General features: G+C 40.0%; 1 protein-coding gene across 4 annotated transcripts in view; it reads left to right on the top strand.

Moving 5' to 3' along the window:
• Positions 1-1,672: 1,672 nt before the first annotated feature.
• FAM168A (family with sequence similarity 168 member A) overlaps positions 1,673-16,980 on the top strand; it is a 213,055-nt gene continuing 197,747 nt past the window's right edge. The window contains exons 1-2 of one of the 4 annotated variants that reach the window (XM_043906835.1): positions 1,673-2,244; positions 4,070-4,154. The gene's annotated coding sequence lies outside the window, so the exon portion shown is untranslated. The remainder of the gene's footprint in view (positions 2,245-4,069; positions 4,155-16,980) is intronic. The other 3 variants (XM_043906826.1, XM_043906854.1, XM_043906844.1) reach the window with 3 other exon arrangements.

The raw sequence follows: 16,980 nt of genomic DNA, 5'->3' as shown, positions 1-16,980 counted from the left end.
TATGGACCAAATTAAGCTTTGATTCAGACAACCTGGGCTTGCTTTGGTAGGCCTGTGCTTCTCTGGTTGGCTAGCTCGTGGAGCTGGAATGTTCTGGTGTTTCTTGCAGAACAGTGAGGAACAATTACGTAAGATCTAAAATGCTGTAACATTTTTCATACAGGATTTATGTTAAGTCAGAGGTCATCTGATACCATATTCCATATTCTAGAACTGGGCATAGAAGAAGGAAACAATTGTTTTTTTTGGCAGAGCCACTCAAGATCTTGGTTCCACAACCAGTGATCCAACAGAAGCCCCCTGCAGTGGAAGCATGGAGTCTTAACCACTGGACTGCAAGGGAAGTCCCAGAAACAATTTTTTTTTTCTCCCAGAAACAATTTTTAAGTGTAAGATTTATTTTATTCGGTTTACAGACGATGCTTGAAGTGTTGCTTTGTAGTCCCTTTACAATAAGTTTATGCCTCCCTCCTCACTCTCCCTAACAATGATCTCTGGCCCATAGATTAGAAACCATTGCTATAAGAATTCAAATTAAAGGAAAATCAGTATGTCTAAAGTATGTTCTTGGGAAGGCAGGACTTTGGCTTGAGTTTCAAGAATGAGTAGGAGAAAAGGAGCAAATGGGTGTAGAAAGACCAGAAGATGGAAACATTTAATACAATGAAAATTGAGAAAATCCTCTCTACTAACTTACTATTCTTTTATGAATTGTAAGTGACCACTATTATTTGTTGTAATAGTGGAAATAGATAGTCCTCCTTTTGGAGCACCACTGAGGACAACAGAAAGCCATGAAAAGCTTTTAGGTAGCAAAAACAGGTTGTTAAATTTGAAAATTTTATTTTTTGAAAATAGTTTATAGCTTTAAAAGTTTGTACTCTTTTTAAACAATTTTGGCAGTATGAAAATAAAAATTACTTTAAATCTGACACACTTTATTCCAAGATTATTACATATACTATTTTGGGGAACCTTTTTACTGAAATCTTTTTATGCTTATAGACTATTGTCTCGTTTCACATAAATTAGATCACTCTAAACATGCTGTTCTATTATCATTTGAGAATAAACTGTGAATAGTTTTTGATGTCAAGAAATAGACCCATATTAAACAGCTGTTTAATGCATTGTTTGTATATATAATTCAAGCAGCTCCTAGTGATGGACACTTAACGTTTACCCCACTATAATCAACAACCTGCGATAACAACCTTGTCCATTCATCTTTTCCAAACTGATTATCTTTCTAAGGTAAATTCTTAAAAGTAACGGAGCTGGGTCACGAAGTACCCTCTTTTTATATTTGGGCTCAAGCTGCCAAGTCGTCTAGTTTTGCAGGGAGACCAGGAGGAAGCTGCTGCATTAGTTCTGGTGCGAGACAGTGGCAAACGGTTATCGAGAAGAGTACAGACTCGCAGGTGATCTTGCCCATTCTAGGCCTGTACTCGGCGGGGTGGCATATTTCCTTCCCATTCCCCTCTCTTTCACTGCTTTTTCTTAACATGGAGGAAGAACTGAGAACTGCATCTCCCAGCACTTCGCAGGGACCACACTCCCTGGGAACTGTAGTACCAGGTCTGAGAAGGGTCCGGAAAGAGGGCGAGAGGCTGTGAGACATGCTGGGAAATGTAGTCCAGCGGGAGGAGGTCTTAGGGCTGTGTGGGGGTGTGTGCGCGCGCGTGAAGAGGTTGGAGACGCCGCTAACACCGTCCCTTGAGCATGGGGCTGCTGGGTGACTTAACTTCCTTCCTGTGTGGTCTCTGAGTCTACAAAAGCCGCCTGCGGATGATTGGCTTTACTCCATTGTCTGTGACCGAGGAGGGAGCGGTCCCTCTGCTTCGGGCGCGCGGTCAGGGGCGCGGGCGACGCGCCGGGCGGAGCGGGGCATGCCGGGAGTTGTGGTCCCGGCGAGCTGAGGCTGTGGGACGTGTCGCGGCGCTGCGCCGGCTCCTCCTTCCCCTCCCTTCTCAGCGGTCCCCCGCCCCTTCCCTCAGCCTCCTCCTCCCTCGCCCGCAGCCCAGCGTCCCCTGCCCCCACCCGTCGGACTCCTCGGCGGCTACTGCAGAGGATTCAGAGCCGAGTCGCTGAGGAGGAGGAGGCTCCTGGTCCCTGCGCGCCATCCGCCACCTTACTGGACACGGGCGACGGAGCGAGAGCGTCGCCTCTGTAGCCTTCAGAGAAGACAAGGGCATCGCCGCCTCAGCTGCCGCCGCCGCCGTTTTCGCCTGCAGCAGCTCGCCGGTGAGGAGATACACCCCCACCCTACCCAGCTCCGCTCTCGCTGAGCCTGGGCCGGTGGTACTGGGGAGAATGAGAATGGGGGCTGCGGAGCCCCCTCACGGGCTGGGGGAAGGGGGTTAAGGTCGCGATGGAACGGCGGGCTGGCAAGGGAGACTTGTCCAGGCGCGGGCTGGGGGTGGGGTGAGGGTGGGACACGAGCAGGTTGCGGGGGGAGCGACGAAGCAAGGGGACTTTTAATGGAAACGACCTGGGACAGGAGCAGGGGGTTGTAGGGTTGGGATGGAATTTGGATGGTTTTGGGCGAAATGGGTGGTGAAACTGGAGTGGGAAGGCTTTTAATGGGGGAGGGGACTGAATGAGGGTGGTGGATTTGGGGTTGGCCTGGAGCAATTGACAGCTTGGGATCTGGGCCGGGTTGCGGGGTAAGGGGTTGATTTCAATAGAAAGTGCGACTGCAGAGTTGGATAGGACCCTGGGGGGTGGTTAATTCTGGAGTGTGGCGTGGACCTTCGTCAGGCTGATAGAGGAGGTAGGAGCTGGGGGTGAGGGGCTTGGCACGGGTTGAGACCTGAGCTTGAAGTGGGCGCTTGCCATCTGGGATGGTGGAATTTGTTGAGACTTACGGAATAGCGTGGGTTAGGAGAGCAGAGGAGGTAGAATTTGGGGTTTTCCTCGGGAGTGCTCATGGAAGTTGTAATAGGAGCTGGTGGGGGTGGGACTTTCAGTGAGGGGAGTGTGAGGGTGAGCTGGCAGGAGGGGGTAAATTAGTAGAAGTTAGGCCCCAAATGGGCAAACAAGGATCGAAATTTGGGGGTGGGGTGGGAACACAGCGGGATGGCATTTAGAGTGATGTTAGAACCACTGGTGGCTCCCTGGGTACAGGATGGAGGCAGAGGGCACAGAAGATGCTTCCGGGCTGGACTCACCAAAAGAATAGTGGCAGGTGGTGAGCAAGGTTGGGGGATGGTATCTTGAAAAAAATGTCCCTTGGCCAAGGTGGCAGAGGCAGTTTGGGAGAAAGAATGTCTGAGGTGAACTAGTAGGACTGGAGAGGTGGTTGCTGATAGGTAGCAGATGGGGCTAATTAAGGAGTGGGAAACCTGGGGCTATTGGTATGGAGTGAGCAGGGAGGGTGGTGAGGGGCATTAAACGATATTGGGAGGAGGTTGATTGGATGATTCTGGAGAGGAGGGGTTGGGATGGCCTCCAAGAGACAGGAGGGGGTTGGGAGTGGACCTAAATGGACAGCTTTGGAGGCTATGGTTGGGGGACTTTGCAGGGGACAGAGAAGGTACATTAAAGACTGGTTTCTAAAGGACTTCTTAAGCTGTTAGTTTTTGTTTCATTTGTGTTAGTATCATGTGGAAGTAAACCATCACAAAGGGTAAAGTTGAGTGGGGCTTCAGTTAAGGTAAAATTGAGGAGGGGAAGGCATCTTCTATTATTCATGTATTTTAAAAAGAAAGTTGAGGGAAAAACCCACTCTCATAACTAAAGGTGAGAAGATGAAACTGGAATGTGATAGATACCTTTCTGTTTGATGTCTCTGCCTTCTTTCTGCCCAAGGTGTGTTTTAAAAATTAGCCCTGAAATTTGGTATTGAATAGATTTGATGAGCTTAAGTAGTTAAGGGAACATTCCTTGCATGAGAACTGATGAATGAGACTGAAAAATATGAGCCTGAATTTATTTCCTAGCCAGGCAATGTGCATGTATTCAGAAGAGCTTAGGCCTTTTTTTTCCCCCTCTTAAAATTGATTGCTTGAAGACTCCATTTATTGGTGTCCTGGTTTGCAAGGCAATTAGGCCCATCATTGTTTTGCAGGCTAATAATCCTGAGATGAATCTTGGCACTACCGCTTTATGTAAACAGAAGACAGGAAATATGGAAATGTCATAAATATTCATTGGTGAGATGGTTTGCTATTGATGGAGTTATTCATTTGATTCTCTTTTGACATTGCTTGATAAGATTTAAAATAATTGGATTGTATTTCTATAGATTGAATTTTCTTCCAAAGGAATTCAGGTGGTTAGAATTCTGGCAGATGTAGATAAAAACATAGAATCATTTTTATTTTATTTATTAGGAGATATAAGCATATTGCATTAACTACAAAAATAATACATCCATCTATTCATCAGAAATTTTATTTAAAGCTTAATGATATGCTCATTCTTATGGCAGAATAGTGATGCTGGAAGGTAGAGAGGGATGTTAATGGAGGAAACATCTTTAGGGAAATAGTTTTCTGGACTTAATTGCCTTAACTATGATATGTTAAACATGAAGTGGCTGTTGATTAGTGCTCAGACTGGGGAAAAAATGGGGAGAGATGTAAAGAGGATAAAATTGGCACCAATGGGATCAAAATAATTCTAGTTTTTGGTTCAAGCTTCAGAGTTTAGCTCGTAAACAAACCATTTTCCTTGGCTTTCACAATTGAGCACATAAAAATACCCAATATAAAGAATCTTTTTTTGTCCTTCCGAAATGGGCAGAATGATTGAAGATTGGACTTAATCATTGGAATTGAAAGTGTTTTGTTATGAGGAAGCTTTCTGTGTTACAATGAAAATCAGGTTTGAGCAGTTACCAGTAATTTGATGAGAGTGTAATCTAACTAATGCAAGCGTTTCTCCTCATAACTTTACTCTGGGGTCCAGCCATTGCTTTTGTGCATCTGCAGGCTTGATCTCGAGGTGGGACATTTATATTAAAGCCGTAGCTTTTGAGAGCTCAAAATGGAAAATAATCACTTGGAAGAAATGTCTTGGTGGATTTTTTTTTATCACAACTGTGTTCACTTGTTCAGTAGAAATGTATATAAAGTGTTTTAGTATCTTTACCTCATTTGATTCTCCCAATATTCTGGTAGCAAGAGGAGCAGTTGAGGTACTGGTATACAGGTACATTGGTAGAATGAATAGCTTGTGAATTAAGAGGTTGAGAGTCGTGGTTTCAAATGCCCTTTCTACCATTTGATAGCTGAATAATTTTAGTAAAGTTATTAAAAACTTTTCATACTTAGTGGTAATGTTTAAACAACATTGTGAATGTACTTACTGCCACTAAATTTTGCAATTAAATACAATTAAAAATGGTAAAAATTAAAAAAACTTTAACACTTCAGAAGGCTGTTGAGGGGAACAAATCAGTTCATGTCCTGAAATAACTTTATGTCCTAAAAACACTGCACATATGTGAAATATTTGTTTACTATTTATTTACTTATTGCCTGCTAAGTGCCAGGGGAAAATGAACAAAAAAACAGTTGTCAAGGAGCTTTCAGTGTTATAGGAGAGAGAGATGATTTAAATGTAGTGAGAAGGGACTTCCCTGGTAGTCCAGTGGTTAAGACTGCATACTCACAATGCAGGGGACATGGGTTTGATCCCTGGTCAGGGAACTAAGATCCTGAATGCTGCAAAGCGCAGTAAAAAAAAAAAAAAAAAAAAGTAGTGAGAAAAGTGAGGCAAAACTAATATGGTGGTCAAGAGTGTGGATTCTGAAGTCTGTCCACCATTTACTACTAGCAATGTGACCTTGGACACAATGGTCTCTTCTGTAAAATGGATATAAGAGGACTAATCTCACAGGTTTTCTTGAGGATTAAACAAACTAATCCATGGAAAGCATTTAATACAGTGTGTTAGATAGTACACATTAAAAAGTATTGTTGCTATTATTATTATTAGACAGGAAAAGACTAGAATGTGAATAGCCACTTGTGTCCTACCATTGAGTTCTTAGTTATTTATGTTCTGTTATTTATTAAGGAGGTATAACTTTGTATTATTATCTCAGTTTATCTACATATACATGTTTGCATGTTGGTACTATAGTTTAGGAACTTTAAATAGTAAAATACTAAACATATGTTAGGTGTTAGCTTTCTCATATAAAATAAGAAGAAAAACTGCTCTGAGAAGAGTAAAAACTGGTCTTAATACTTAAGATTATACAGTAAGTGGAAGAGTTTGGGTTTCAGACCTGAAGTTCTAATTCTTCAATCCTATTTATATCTTCTTTTCAAATTGTGAAATAAATCATATGTATAAAAGTTTGTGTAATATAAATCTTCAATTTAAAGACTGATAGCAAATTGAAGGCCTCAGTTTTTGCTACTAAGCTTAATGAAAAGGAGATTTTTAGTATCTTTAAAGGTTCTTATGATTGATTCCTTTCCTTCCTTCTCCCTCAGAAGTAACCACCACTTTCCTGAATTTTCTGTGAATTATTCCCTTTTAAAAATAATTTTAGGAAACAAATATGTATCCTAAACAGTATATTTAATACCTTTACAACTTTATATAAATAGAAAAATGTGTAAGTATTTTTCTGTAGCTTGCTTTATTCTTATTTATTATCCTTATTTTTTAATTTTTAAAGAGCTTTATTTCTTCCACCATTAATTAAAATAACATGCTCATGATAGAAATTTACAAAAAAGTAAAAGGAAGCAAAATTATTGTCTGTAGTCCTTTTACTCAGCAGCATTTCTTTTTTTTTTTATAATGGCATTTTTTATTTATTTATTTTTTTCATTTATTTTTATTAGTTGGAGGCTAATTACTTTACAATATTGTAGTGGTTTTTGCCATGCATCGACATGAATCAGCCATGGATTTACATGTGTTCCCCATCCTGATCCCCCCTCCCGCCTCCCTCCCCATCCCATCCCTCTGGGTCTTCGCAGCGCACCAGCCCTGAGCACTTGTCTCATGCATCCAACCTGGGCTGGTGATCTGTTTCACCTTTGATAGTATACTTGTTTCAGTGCTATTCTGTCAGAACATCCCACCCTTGCCTTCTCCCACAGAGTCCAAAAGTCTGTTCTATACATCTGTGTCTCTTTTTCTATTTTGCATATAGGATTATCGTTACCATCTTTCTAAATTCCATATATATGCATTTACTAATGTATACTTACTGTATTGGTGTTTATCTTTCTGGCTTACTTCACTCTGTATAATGGGCTCCAGTTTCATCCATCTCATTAGAACTGATTCAAATGTATTCTTTTTAATGGCTGAGTAATATTCCATTGTGTATATGTACCACAGCTTCCTTATCCATTCGTCTCAGCAGCATTTCTTTCTTTCTTTTTTTTTTTTTTTTTTAGCATTTCTTATTTGTATGTATATTATATGTGCTTAGTTGCTTGGTTGTGTCCAACTCTTTGTGACCCCATGGACTGTAGCCCACCAGGTTTCTCTGCCTGTGGGATTCTCCAGGCAGGAATTCTGGAGTGGGTTGTCCTGTCCTCCTCCAGGGGATCTTCCCAACCCGGGGATGGAACCCAGGTCTCTCAAATTGCAGGTGGAGTCTTTACCATCTGAGCCACCAGGCAAGCCCATGTATATTATATATACATATTTAAAAGTGTATATTCTTCAGTAATTGCCTGTAAGTATGCACACATACATATATGGGTAGTCTAGATGGCAAGAGGAAGCCAGTTTGCATTTATGGGTGACCAGATTATCCATATATGGGTCAGTCCTACTGGGAAATAGGAATGGGAGTGGGTAGTAGCAACCTTTGTGAGCTGTGAAAGAACAGCATCTTAGATTTACTACATACTAATTCTTTGTAATACCGACTTAGAACTTCATGTCATGTTTTGGCAAGTCACTTAATTAACTCTCTTCTGATCAGAATTTTTGTGCATCTTTCGCAAAAAGGCAGCCTGGTACATTGGTCCTCACCTGATTGTACAGGCAGGTCTGTCATCTGATGTACAGAGCATACCATGAATAGGAAATCCTTATACATATCAGAAGCTTAGCAACCTAAGCAGCCTAAATACCAAGAATTTTTTTGTCTAAGAGATGAGAAATCCAAATTCATTAGTAATCAGTTGGAGCTTCAGTTTACTCACCTGTAAAATGGGGCTCAAATGAGATAATAAATGTGAAAATACTCTTCAAACTGTGAAGGATAATATAAATGTTAATTTTTTTTTTTTCCCTCTCTAGTTTACAAAACTGAAATCAGGCACCCACAGAGAGGTGAAAAGCTTGTCATATTTGGTTTATTGCCTTTCTGAAGGGTTCTTCTCCTAGTGGAGGAGGAATACATGAAAAGCAGTTCACAGTTTCTCCCTTAAAACTTGAAGACTGTTAGATACAGTGGGACAGAGAGGCTGTTAGAGAACTTTATCCTAGTGAGTTTATGGGACCTGGTTCTACGTTAACTGTGCTGACTTGCTCAAAATGGAACAATTGAGACTTTGAAGTGGAGAATGTGGTGTCCAATGTTTGTTTTCCACTCTCCTGACAAATACAGTCATTTCTCTCTTAGTTTTCTACCTGTAACTTATTACAGAGTTAGAGTACAGTGAGATGGATCATTTGTGCATATGTAAAAGATAATATTCAGTTGTTGGGTTGTTTAATGGATTATATGAGGTAAGAGGTGCTTCCCTGGTGGCTCAGATGGTAAAGAATCTGCCTGCAATATGTAATAGTACAGCTTTCCAGCATATAAAGTGAAAGTTGCTCAGTTGTGTTCGACTCTTTGTGACCCCATGGATCTTGGCTCACTGGACTTTTTAAGATTCTTTCTTTGAGTAGTCTTGCCCACTCTGTTGGCTTTAACTGCTATTATATGCTGATGACTCTCAAAATTTCTGTCTCCAGCTCAAACATCTTTCCTGATCTCTAGACTTGTATATCTCACTGGCTATTGACAACCTACATACATCTGTTTTGATGATCCTTAAATTCAACAGGTCCCAAACAGAACTCATTTTCCCCATCTCCTTCTTCTGACTTCTCCCTTTTTATCTCCCCTAAAAGTTAAAATCATCCCTTCCTGTAGTTTTGTCCTAACTTAAAGGCACTGCTGTCCATCCAGCCATTCAAGATATGAATCTGTGCTATTAGTCTTTTCTTGTCCCTTATCCTGTAGCCCCAGATAAATCCTCCTAAATATTCCTGAAATTCATCTCCCCTTTACTACTATTAGCATCTTAGTTCAGCTCTTAATCTTGCCTGTACAAGGGCAGTAGCCTCCTAACTTGTTTTTGTATCATACATGTGCAGTAGTAAACCTATCTTCCTCTCAGCAGCAGAATGTCCACATCACTCGCTTGCTTCAGTCCCTTCATTGGCTCTAAAGTCTAAGCTCCTTAGCATGATATATTACGCCTTCTGTTATGACCTGTCCCGATGTACTTCTTCTGCCTAATCTCCCATCACTGGTAACACTGAGCAGTATGTAGTTTATACAGATGTTTTACAGTTTTATACCTTTGCTCATGCTGTTTCTCCTTTATTCATCCCTCTGGGTTCTTTCAGCATCCTTAAAGTTTGTCATTAGTTCACAAGGAGCACCCAGTGTGTGCCTCTGTTACAGTACTTGGGCTGTTTCAGGAAAATTGACTATTTCTGTCTGCCCCTTCACTTAACTGTAAGTTTCTTGGGAGCAGGGACTGTGTTCTAGTCATCTTTATAGTCCTTGCTCCTGGAGGGTGCCTTGCAAGTAGTGAATGATTAATTTTTGAAGTGAGCATAGAAGAGATGACAAACCAATAGTATGATATTCTAATGAGGAGTAAGATGATGGTGTTTTTCCAGATGTAGATTTTTATTTATTTACAGTGGAATTTAGAGTTTAATTGGATTGATAAAGGCTTTGGTAATAATGATGTATAACACAAGTTTCAAAAGTGCAAGACAGCAAGATGTGCTCAGTGGTTAGCAAATGCTTCTGTAAAATATTTTAGGCTTTGTGGGCCACATACAGTCTCTATTATTTTTTTCTCTTCCTTTTCTTTCCCCTCCACATCTCCCTTCTTCCCTCCTCCTATGTTTCATTCTTAGTTAACAGGCTGTGCAAAAACAGGCCGTGAGTGTGCCATAGCTTGACAATCCCTGGTATGTTATCAGAAATCAGACTTAAAAGTTGTAAACTTTTTATTTTTTTAGCTCTATCACATGGCATACAGGATCTTAGTTCCCTGACCAGGGTTAGAACCCATGCCTCCTGCAGTGGAAGTACAGAGTTTTAGCCACTGGACGGCCAGGGAAGTCCCTTAAAGTTGTAGAATATTGAAGAGCTTAGAGAGTAAAGTGGCTCAGTTTTCATGTTTTGTTTATTATAAAATTAGTTCCTTTAGGCAATTATGCATTTTAGTATGAAAAATAACTGTACAGAGTCTTTTTTGTCAAAGTGCTCTGTTTATCTAAAAGTTTAACATTTTGTTAAATGGGCCATGGATTTCTGTATAAAGATGCTTTGAAAATACCTTGGTTTATAAAATTCCAGTACAACTCCCCCACCTTTCTCAGTTTATGCAGGTGTCTGGGTACTTTCAGAATATGCCTGTTTTTATGATGATATAGATTGTGTTGTTTCTTAGATGCAAACATTTTGAAGGAACCCTAGGCTGATCTATTTTTCACAGAAGGTTCAATCCCTGGCTGACTAGAGATTATAACCTTGATTTGGCTTCTGATCATGTCCTTCAAGCTTGATAGATTCTGCTGATGCTCGTTTTCTAGTCTGTATGTTATAACCTTTTGTACATATCCTAGTTTTCTTTCTTCTTTTTTTTTAGGTATCATGTTTTTGTTTCTGTTTTTTGGCTTTGCCATGTGGCTTGTTGGATTTCAGTTCTGCCACCAGAGATTGAACCTGATCCTTGGCTGTGAAAGCCTGGAATCCTAACCACTGGGTCACCAGGGAACTCTCTTAGTTTTCTAATGTCTTGTCTCTCTCTTTTGTTTCGAAATCATAGCAAAACTTCCTGTCTGTATATATATATATGTACAGTTGCATTATTTATATTTCTGCAAATATAATTATACTATTTTACTTGATCTACAGTGCACAGGTTAGTCATGTAGCATTATTTTCATTTTAAGGATTAAGAAATCAAGACTCAAGGGGGTTATTTATCTTTGGCAATAGGACTAGTAGGAGATGAGTGTGAAAAGATGAAAAGGACTTAATATTTGAATATCTGTGGTAGGGAGTATGCTGGGTGCTTACTCTCTGAGTATATAATTTAATCCTCATATTTACCCACTTTAGGGTATTGTGCCCATTTTATAGAAGAGGAAGCTGAAGAAACTGAGACCGGCAGGGACTGAGTAGCTTGCGTTTGGTTCTATAGTTAGAGAAGAGAAGCTTGTATTAAAGACCTGATCCACCTTACTCCAAAGCCCTTACTCTTCTTACTGTACTGTATATAAAGCTCCCTTGTTTTAAATTCTTAGATCAATGTTTTTCAACCTACTTAAATGAGTAGTAGCTTATTTCAACTTACCTGAAGATCTGTTTTAAAAAACTGTGCTACTGTTTATAATAGCCAGGACATGGAAGCAACCTAGATGCCCATCAGCAGACAAATGGATAAGAAAGCTGTGGTACATATACACAATGGAATATTACTCAGCCAGTAAAAAGAATACATTTGAATCAGTTCTAATGAGATGGTTGAAACTGGAGCCCACTATACAGAGTGAAGTAAGCCAGAAAGATAAACACCAATACAGTATACTAACGCATATATATGGAATTTAGAAAGATGGTAATGATAACCCTATATGCAAGACAGAAAAAGAGACACAGATGTAAAGAACAGACTTTTGGACTCTATGGGAGAAGGCAAGGGTGGGATGATCTGAGAGAACAGCATCAAAACATGTATATTATCAACTGTGAAACAGATTGCCAGTCTGGGTTGGATGCATGAGACAAGTGCTCGGGCCTGGTTCACTGGGATGACCCAGAGGGATGGGATGGGGAGGGAGGTGGGAGTGGGGATCGGGATGGGGAACACATGTAAATCCATGGCTGATTCATGTCAATGTATGGCAAAAACCACTATAATATTTAAAGTAATTAGCCTCCAACTAATAAAAATAAATGAAAAAAAAAAAAAAAAACAACTGTGCTAGCTCTACTCTGACCAGTGCTAATGAAACTTATTCAGTTGAGTCTAAAGCAGGTATGTGTATGGGTGTTTTTTTTTTTTTAAGAAAATATAAATTAAAAAGAAATTGCATTGCTGTATATATATAACATATGAAGAAAAAGTGCACAAAAAATGTAACCAGCATTCAGTTCAAGAAATTTGGGAATTCCTGATGGTTCAGTGGTTGGGACTTGGTTCTTTCACTGCTGTGGCCCAGGTTCAATCCCTAATTGGGTAATGAACATTCTAACTTCCAATACCATAGATTATTTTTTGCCTCTTTATGAATTTTTATAAGGTATGACTGGCTTTTTGCACTCAGCTTTGTTTGTGAGATTCATTTATGTTCTTGCATTTAGCAGTGGGCTTCCCTGGTGGCCCAGAATCCGCCTGCCAATGCAAGAGATTTGCATTTGATCCCTGGGTTGGAAAGATCCCCTGGAGAAGGAAATGATAACCCGCTCCAGTATTCTTGCCTGGGAAATCCCAGGGCCAGAGAGGCCTGGCAGGCTACAGTCCATGGGGTGGCAAAGAATTGGACCAGACTTAGCAACTAAACAACAATAACAATGTAGCAGTAATTTATCCTTTTCATTGCTGTATAGCAATAGTTCTCAAACATTTTGGTGTCTTCACTCTTATTTTTGAAGACCCCTAAGAACTTTTGTTTGTGGGTTGCATCTACCAATATTTGCTGTTTTAAAAATTAAAACTGTGCATTTAAAAATAATAAACCTATTAAATATTAGCATATTTTAATGAAAATAGCTATATTATTACCCCCAAATAGAAGAATATTATTTAAAATTTTTCCAAAGCTTTTCACTGTCTGACTGGATACATATCTGCTTCTACATTCAATCTGTTGCAGCTGGTTGTTTTGTTTATGGTATGTAAAGAATATCCTGTCCCATATATGAGTGAGTGTGCATGCTCAGTCATGTCTGACTCTTTGTGACCCTGTGGACTGTAGCCGACCAGGCTCCTCTGTCCGTAGGGTTTTCCAGGCAAGAATACTGGAGTGGGTTGCCATTTCCTTCTCCAGTCCCATATATATGTGGCTAGAAAAGGGAGGAATGTTTTAATTGACGTTTTTTGGCTGTACCACAAGACTTGGGGGATCCTAGTTCCCTGACCAGGGATTGAACCTAGACACCCAGGTAGTGGGAGCATGGAGTCCTAACCGCTGGACTTTCAGGGAATTCCCTTGGTTGACTTTTTAGATAATTGATGGATATTCTTTTTTTTTTTTTAATACTACACTGAAACTTGTCAACTGCTAGTTTCTTTAGAGGTCCATTATCTTATGGAATCTGAAGCTATACAGTGAGCCTTTCATACTCTGTTACACTAAATTCTGCTGGTATGTTTTGTACTTTGAATGGGTTTTCTACTCATGCATAATTTTATGTCACCATGCTTTGATCATCTGGAAAATATTGGCTCATTGAGTTATGCAGATCTTGTAAAAATGTTGATATATTTTATCATACAGTGTCAACTGTTACATTTGTTAATATCTCCACCAATTCTATCAGACAAGACTTCTCTAATTTTTGCTTGAAAGCTCAAATTTTGTCATTGGCAACAAATACTGACAGTTGTTTTCCTTGAAGTGACAGTCTCACATTGTTCATTTTTGATAAAATGTCTGCCAAACATCCAAGTCTGAATAATCAGTTTGTCTGGCAGTTGTTCTTTTAAGTTAAAATGGTGTTTCATGAAAAAAAAAGGCAGGTAATTCAGCTTGCAACTCAATTACATAAGTGCCTTAGTGTTTTTCCTTGGGAAAACTCTTGTACTTTGTTATGTAGAAATATTTGTAGGTAAGGAATGAAATTTAATAAGATTCATAACTTTTGTGGCTTCAGCAAGGCCTCAAAATAGTCTTTTTTTGGCATTGGCTATGAAGAATGCAATGACAGTGTCACAGTTTGGTGTCACTGCCTTAATTCAATTCAAGGTGGTATAGTTTTTATTTATTAGTATAATTATGTTTCCAGGCTTTACTTATTTCTTATTGGAGAAATAGGTGGATTTCTTAGTGAAAGGGGCTTCCCTGGCTCAGAGGGTAAAGAATCTGCCTGCAATGCAGGAGACTTGGGTTCAATCCCTGGATCAGAAAGATCCCCTGGAGAAAGGAATGGCTATCCACTCCAGTATTCTTGCCTGGAAAATTCCATGAACAGAGGAGCCTGGTGGGCTACAGTCCATGGGGTTGCAAAGAATCGGACATGACTGAGTGATTTGTTAAAACTTTATTAAAAATATTGGTTTGAAAGCTAGCATGAATATAACTGGTTTTTCCTTCACTTCAAGTGTTAGTTGCTCAGTTGTGTCCGACTCTGTGATCCCATGGATTGTAGCCCACCAGGCTCCTCTGTCATGGAATTCTCCAGGCGTGAATACTGGAGTGGGTTGCCATTTCCTTCTTCAGGGGATCTTCCCAACCCAGGGATTGAACCCGGGTTTCCTGCATTGCAGGCAGATTCTTTACCTTCTGAGCCACCAGGGAAGCCCTTTCCTGTGCTTAGTAGAACCAAAACACTTCAGAGTTGAGCAGTTTTACAACTTTATCCGTATGTTAGAAAATCATTGGGCTTGATCCTTATTCTTTACTATTTGTGTTGAAAGAAAGGTGTGAAGTGGCTTTTAGTGAACTGTGCATAGCCGTGTATAAAAGTGATTCTCTGTCTTCCTACCCTTCACTGGGAGCATTTGCAGTAAAAGAGAACGATGCAGATGGAGCCACAACCAAGTAATCTTGTTGTGTAATGACTGGATTTTGACTGTGATTGGGCAGAGGCGGATGGAGGAGGGTAGGGTAAACAAGTTATAGTACTGAGCATTATTTTGCCTTTCAGCCAACATCCCCATACAGCCTGGAACCTTAGGGGAAGGAGACTTAACTTTCACTGTATGCCTACTTTGTGCTAGGCTGTTTAAGTATGGTAACTTATTTAAATACAGAGTTCTTCTGTAGGGTGGCCATAATTACTTTATTCTGCACATGAGAAAGCTTTGGCTCAGAGATGTAGAGCCTACTCAGGCCCACTAGCCAGTGACTAGGGTGGGATTTATCCCCAGGCTTTTCTACCTCCAAAACCTGTGAGTGGTCTTTACTATATTCTGTGCTATTGTCCAAGGACAGTGTCCCACTGCTTATTTCTGAATCCTTGATACCTGGAACCTAGTAGGGTTTAGTAAGTTTCTGTTGAATACTTGAGCTGGTGCTAAATAAGTGAACCAGTTTTTGCAGAGTACGATATAACCCATCCCTTCTGGGCTGTGTGTAGATTGGCATGGTAGAGTCTGGTCACCATTTGTTGTTGTGGGGAAAGGGTCCATCTTCTTAATGATAGACTATCAAACTGTTTAAATAATTTGGGAATTTAGGAATTGAGAAAATCTAATGGGATGAGTTTTCATTAGATTGTCAATGATTTCTTCAGGAATAGATAATATATCTATGTTGCCTCTGATTTCCCCCTTAATACCTTTGAGACCTTGTGCAAGTTACTTTACTTTTCTGTACCTCATTTTTTAAAATCTTTAAAAAGGGAAAGACAGCAATAGTAGTACATAATTCCGAGGTAGTTTTGAGGATTGAATGAGACAGTTCATGTAAAGAAATGATCACAGTGCTTGGTATATACTACTGTCAATGAATAAGAGCTATTATCCTTCTAGAATGAAGCATGCATTTAATATGACTTTTAGCATGTTAAGAAGGAACAGTATTTTGGCTTCTAAAGCATTTTTGTTAGAGAAATAGAGCACTGAATTTATTGGTTTTTGTATTTGGGGATTTGTTTTCTGATTGTAGTTTGCTTGGTCTTCCTGGCAGCAAAGGTCTGTTTTTTGGTTGTGTGCCTGTGTTTATTCATGAGCCAATGCAGGTATAGTATGATCTTTGGCTCTCTATCGACTTTTTAAAATTTTCTGGTCTAGTTGAAACAGTTTGAATTGTTCTGGAAAATTCACTGATGTTGATAGTTCTTTCTAAATTAAAAATGTCAGTGAATGTGAGAAATGCCCCTTTTAAAATTTCTTTCTAACTGTACTACTCATTACAGAGGGGATCAAGTATTTCTCCATAGTACTCTGCCCCAGAACCAAAGAAAGAATGTTCTTTGAATTTTTCTGCCTTTATTTTTGTTGGTGCTAATATTATCCATACTTTTGAGACTTGTCTTTGACAGCACTTTTTTTTTAAAGTATAGTTGACAGTACATTTTGCTCAGGCTGTGGAATTATGGAGGAGAAAACCAACTATCCATTCTAAATGAGCCTGCTTTCACATGTCAATGTAGGTATACTGTCTCCTAGATGGGTTTCTCTTGGTGGTTTAGTCACTAAGTTGTGTCCTACTTTTGTGACACCATGGACTGTATAGCCTGCCAGGCTCTTCTGTCCATGGGATTTCCCAGGCAAGAGTACTGGAGTGGGTTGCTGTTTCCTTCTCTAGGGGATCTTTGCGACCTAGGGATGGAACCGGAGTCTGCTGCATTGCCAGCGGATTCTTTACTGCTGAGCCACCAGGGAAGCCCCAGATGGAGCTCTGGTGTGGTGTTTTTAGTAAGAGAGTTCGCTCAGTAATCTCCCCTTAACTCTCTCCTGTGTCATTCATTGTCTGTCTCTCCTCCCAGCTTGCACGTTTTACCTCTAGTTCTAATGAAGTGTACATTGTTGGGTGTTTGCAGTTCTCCTGATGTGCCATCCTTCTTGCTTTAATGTCTTTACACATGCTTCTCTCTGGGCCTGGATGTCTCCTTTTAACTTTTGATTGGTCTAACTCCTGTTCAGC

The sequence above is a fragment of the Cervus elaphus genome, chromosome 1 (assembly GCF_910594005.1).
Source record: "Cervus elaphus chromosome 1, mCerEla1.1, whole genome shotgun sequence".
Taxonomy (NCBI): domain Eukaryota; kingdom Metazoa; phylum Chordata; class Mammalia; order Artiodactyla; family Cervidae; genus Cervus; species Cervus elaphus.
The sequence above is the reverse complement of the archived record's forward strand: the minus strand, read 5'-3'. Positions and strand labels throughout refer to the sequence as shown.